General features: G+C 40.5%; 2 protein-coding genes across 3 annotated transcripts in view; one reads left to right on the top strand and one right to left on the bottom strand.

Annotated features, from left to right (window-relative positions):
- Window positions 1–5,864, bottom strand: part of gan (gigaxonin) — a 322,832-nt gene that overhangs the window by 200,766 nt on the left and 116,202 nt on the right. The gene's annotated exons all lie outside the window — the stretch shown is intronic.
- The window catches only part of meak7 (MTOR associated protein, eak-7 homolog), a 13,296-nt gene continuing 12,346 nt past the window's right edge, over window positions 4,915–5,864 (top strand). For both annotated transcript variants that reach the window (XM_034878682.1, XM_034878683.1), the window contains exon 1: window positions 4,915–5,006. The gene's annotated coding sequence lies outside the window, so the exon portion shown is untranslated. The remainder of the gene's footprint in view (window positions 5,007–5,864) is intronic.

The following is a 5,864-nucleotide window of genomic DNA, read 5'->3' on the forward strand; positions in this document are numbered from 1 at the left end:
TATTTGGTTGGTTGTGTGTATTTGGTTGGTTGTGTGTATTTGGTTGTGTGTATTTGGTTGGTTGTGTGTATTTGGTTGGTTGTGTGTATGTGGTTGTGTGTTTTTGGTTGGTTGTGTATTTGGTTGTGTTGTGTGTATTTGCAGTGTGCTTGCAGAATGCTGTGCGTGTGATGTCAAATGAGTTGTGTGTATTTAGTCTATTTGCATGTGTTTTGTTAAGTTGTGTGTATGTAGTGTATTTGCGTGCGTGGTGTTAAGTTGCAGGACGTTGGCCCCTGTGGGCCACCGTAGCCAGCCCCTGGATGAAGCAGGACGGTTTTACCAAGCTGGCGTGGGACTATGGTGATAATCCAAAGCCACTGAAGAGAACTAACTGCGTGTGTTTCCTCTTCTGTAGTTTTATAGGATGATAGCAGGGCCGTGTGATTAAAGTGAAGCCTTATCTGCGTCTGGATGTACAGTAAGGAAGTTCAAATGTTCAGCTCACTTCCTGTTCCAAAGGTTATTTCATAGCCGGCTGGGCGAGGGAAGCCATGTAAGAAGGAGTAAAGTCCCCATGGTTCCCCGTGCTGTCTCCTGAGAGAAGGACCGGGTCAACTGGTCCAAGAACGTGGACCTGACGTCAAATCCAAATCTATCCGTGGACATCTTAGTTATAACAAGATTGAGTGATCAGGTTTGTGTTTAAATGTGAGCTATGTATTCAGTTAAAAGGGGCTAATTGTTTCTAATAGTTTTTTTATTTTGAGAATTTGCCCACAATATGAATGCAGTTGGATGATAACTGCAATATTACACTCATGGATGTGATTTATTTTTTAGGCCGTTATTCATATTATTTATTATTTATTTAGAGTTGAACCTGTGGCTGCAGTGACATGGACTGATGCTTTGTACACGGGGCACACACTCTATCAGGTGAGCTTTGTCTGTCTCTGTCAGACCACCACACAATCTTACCTAGATCTGCTTTCTGACCCCCTTTTTGCTGTCTCGCTTACTCTACTTTCTCTTTCTCTTTCTATTCAACTGTGCCTCCCTCATTCAATCCAGTTATTAACACACTGTCCTTATCTATTTCCTACTGTGGAGTCCACTCTCCTTTTAATTAAACTATAACTCTCTGCTCTGCATGGATCAGTGACACCCAGTAAAATAGTTATTCATTCGTTGAATTGTCTTCGGTAGCCAATCGCTTACGGTAAAAGGTCAATTTTTTCAGTGCCCGGACCTTTTAAATTAGAATGAGAATAGCGGTGAATTTTAATGGCGCTCTGGAGGAAAAATCTAATATCACTGTAAATCAAGGCATGGGTCACTATAGAGTTATAAGGGTATGAGCCACGGCTACATCTGTCTGATTCATCAGAAAGAAAACTCTAACTGGATACACATGAATTGCTTTTATTAAAATATGCAAAAGCGTAATCAAACAGCTCTGCAATTTGATTTGGATCCCTGTCAGCAGATTTCTACTTACTTCAGCAACGTTATCCTCAAACTGCAACAGCTCAGCATCCTGTCAAATGAGAGATAGTCTGGATCCACGGCACTACATTTCCAGGAGAAAACCTGACATTTGTTTTGCAAAAGTAGCAATAACTTAATACAAACATGTTCTTTTACAGAAGGTCATGCGGAAGCATTCTCTTTCTGCCGCTGACAGGCTCAGATTGATAAGTGTCTGACAACATTATGGAAACCTAAAAGGATTCTTGAAATGATTGGTTGAATGGGCTTCAATTGAAGTCAAAAGGAAGCAGAGCAAGTACTCACAGAACGGAAGTGTATTATGACTGTACCTTTGTAATTGAAGGAGCAGCAGCTGTTACTAATACCACTACCATGAAGCCAACACACCTAAGTGGAATGCAGTCAACACATTATCAAATTGATGCAAAAACCTTTTGAAACCCTCAATTTGATACCATTTTGTATTTTGAGGCACTCAACTTATTTGTACGTCTGGTAAGATGTCTGTGCCTTCAGAGTTTAGAAGACATTGTGCTCATGGCTGAACAAATGACTTTTCAGATATGTAAAACGTCTAAGTTTTGTACGTCATGGCTGTACCGGGGATGCCATCTGCAACAGGTCTGTTTTAAAAAGGCCGGACTTGATAGTCCAACCGGCAAGCAGATGTCCCAACGGCCACATGAAAAGTGGGACGAGATCCTGGATTCTTTCAGCAGATGAATCAGAATGAGGAAGATGTCTGTCACAGCATCTGACAGAAAGACATTCTTTATAATATTGTGGATGTGTGTGTGTGTGTGTGTGTGTCCTAGATTAATTGCATGGCTTGTCACTCTCATGCAACTATTTGCAATTGCCTCGCATGTTTGGGAATTGTCTTAGTTTCACAATTTACAACTTTTATGCTAGCATGAAAAGGTTAAGTTCCATGTGGCCGATCCTTTTCCCACCGTATGTGATCCAAAGCCTTAAACATGAACAAACTTCTACCTACAGGAAAGCAACTTTTCATTGGATTTTCATCTACCAAGAAACATGACAAGTGTTTTTTCTGTGGCATTTTGAATGATGAAGTGCAGCTGCAGCCAACAAATGTCTGAGACTCAGAGGAGTGTCTTATTGAAATCGTTTAGTACACAATGCACTCAAGCACACAAGACCCATGTGTACAGGAAGTCTTTGGTTCTGCTGTGAGACCTGGGAAGCACAGCTCCCCTTGTGACAACCCTCATATGCTGCTCATGTTAAAACCTCAGCAGAAAAATGCTTTGGGTTAGACTTGCTTTTACAGCACGTCACTTGTCCTTCTCTGCAGAAGCTCCTTTAAAACATGCTTGAAAATTCTATGTAATCATTCACATGATATTTGCCTCTGGCATGAGAATGCAGACAGAACACAGAAAGTACAAGTGACTACAATTACACGTGGCAAACCAGAATAGCTTTTCTTAAAATGGAAATGCAAGAACGCTTTGAAGTCGGGTTGACAATTTCAGTCCCTCAAAGTGTATGTGTGGTGTGTGTCGTTTCAGTCTTCTTTCTTTAAATTTGGTATTCAAATGGTGCATTTCCTGCGCGGTGTTTCAGCAGTGAGACTTTTACCATATAGGGATGCAGTTGAGAGGAGGGTTAGTGGACAGAGGGAAAAGAAAAGAAGAACTAGCAAGACTCACTTCTCGAGTCTCAACTTGTTGACGGCTGCATCAGTAAAGAAGCATGAACACAGTTCAGCTGATAGTAAATGAGCCAAGTCTGTCTTTTATTGGAACGTGTGCATACCCAATCATATATCAGTGAACCATGGGTTCTGTCTGGTTCTGTCTGTACCTGCCTGAAACACCAATGAAGAAACAAAATAGCAAAAGAGCTTACAAAAATCACTGGTCTAAAATGTAAGCTGTAAACCTATAGGGTTTGCAACTGTTGATCCAGAGTGGCCATATTGTCTTTACCTTTTTGATAATTCGCCCAGTATTGCTATTACCCTACGCGCTATTGAACGGGCCTTCATAAATGTACATAACTCTTTTTGTAGTATAAACCCTTTAAGGCCTGTATGGATTTAAACTGGGAACTAGAAGCCAAAGCAGCTGAACTGTACATTCATATTCAGCTCTTTTACTTTTGACTCTCCTCTGGGACTTGCAGATGATTTTGGACTCCCTTTAGTTTCAAATATAAATGAATAAATAGAAAAGTATCTCCATCAACTGATTTTGTTAATTCAAATTGTTAATTTAAATTTGTGTTTAACAAAATGTTGCCAACAGGCCTATCCACCTAAAAGTGTTCTTCACTTTGTACTTACATATAGTAGAAAAAGGGCAAACCTTTATAATGCTGGGGATTCAGCCCTAGTAACAATAACACACTTGGCTCGCTTCATGTAGGCTGTTACCTTAGCAAGGGGCCAACAACTAACAATCTACGGTCCATGCTGAATTCAAAGGGGAAGAAGGTCAAGAACCATCATGACCCAGATAACAACTTTGTAACTTTGGACAGTGAATGCACTCCAGAATGATATTATTTCTCTGTGGTCCATCTTCTGCAGCACACACTGATTCATCATTGGTATCCTGTCTACAGCAGCCTGTTTACTCGGCGTGGGCAGATGGCTGCGCGTCACCTTCACATCCACTGTCCTACAAGACCTCATTACAATGCAACACACCCGGCTCAGTGCACTCACATAGTAAATCTCATGCCCTTAAAAGGAGCTTTTCAACTGCTTGCTGTTCCTGCAAAGGGCTCTCTCTTTCTCTCTCTTAGGTAACTCCTGTGCAGACTCTGCTGGTGAGAGATGGAATAGGACTGAAATGACAGTTGCTCCTCATGCTAACGTGAATTACTAGTTTGTTTTTGTTTGTTTTTTAAATGTATGGTTTGAATGTGGTTTAGGGCCACATAAATGGTGTGTTTGCATGGGTATGCACCCTACGCATTTTCACAATAAGTTATGTAATAAAAAAATGATTAAGGGTACCTCAGTGATGTCAATGAACCCAAACTCACAATCTGTTTGGATTAACTATTTATTTCCTGGAAGATGTATTTATGACTAAAAGATGGAGAGAAAAGAGTAACCACTAACACCGCCTTACACAATGTTAAGTTGTCATTTATCTGATCTCTAACTTTAATAAGCTTTGCATTCATGCAAGTCATTACAATCCCTATGTAGTGAGTATGTGTCTTTGTAAATATGGCTTGCTGTCTTTACTGCACTTGGTTTAATATGGAGCAGCAGAGGCGTTAGACAGAAGGAGACGGGCGCCATTGATGTGCACGTTACAAACCGCTGTGCCTGCTATAAGCAAAACAGAAAACAGACATTGTGTTGAATGTACCCCTACCAAACAACGGCCGATTCTCCCCGCCTACGACACCGTGAACCAGTCATAATGAAGCAAGTGAACATTTGGCTCATTTGATTGGCTACAATCAGTGTCATCCCTTTTAGTACCAGGAAGTGGACATTTTGTGCCACAGTGTGCAGGATGTAGCTAAAGCTTGCTGTTCTTCAAAAGGTTAGCGTCAATGTTGAAGTTGCTTAGTTTTGAGAACATCATGCTTACGTTATAACGTTATTTCCATTGCACCCCCAGTCTTTAATATAGGCCTACGTGACAGTATCGTAGCCAATGCTGTGCTTTGCTAGCTAGCGTTAGCTGTTACCATCCAAGGTCCAAGTTCTGCTAGTTAACGATGGAGACAGGCTAGCTTCTTTGTTACCAAGCAACGCTGCTTTTTAATGTAGCGTCCACATCGAGTAGAACAATGCGAACTGCATTAAACAACGGCGAGCCTTTTAAATACATATTCAATATGATTGTTTCCGCTACATTTAACGTGTCATAGTGTGCTGCCCTACGTCATCTCCGTATCTTTTGGTCGTTACACACTAGGGAAGTTGTTCTTTTACTGATACTTTTCAGTAGAATGAGAGATGAATCCGATTTAGGAAGTTGGAGAACACTACGTCAATAACCGCAAGATATTGCTTCATTTTAAGGGGTTGTATGCTGAAACGTTTGGGAACCACTGCCCTAGATACCGAACAATAAATCAAATCAAATTCAATTACAACTGATATGATACGAATATGTCATACTTCAATGAGCCTACAAAGTCAGTCATTAAGTGTTACTTTCAAACTGAATCATGATATTTTTTCATACATTTTTTTCTTTATATAGACCTTAGTGGTCCCTAATACTGTATCTGAAGTCTCTTTATATAGACCTTAGTGGTCCCTAATACTGCATCTGAAGTCTCTTTATATAGACCTTAGTGGTCCCTTATACTGCATCTGAAGTCTCTTTATATAGACCTTAGTGGTCCCCTAATGCTGTATCTGAAGTCTCTTTTATATAGACCTTAGTGGT

The sequence above is a fragment of the Etheostoma cragini genome, chromosome 8 (assembly GCF_013103735.1).
Source record: "Etheostoma cragini isolate CJK2018 chromosome 8, CSU_Ecrag_1.0, whole genome shotgun sequence".
In the NCBI taxonomy this organism is placed as follows: Eukaryota; Metazoa; Chordata; class Actinopteri; order Perciformes; family Percidae; genus Etheostoma; species Etheostoma cragini.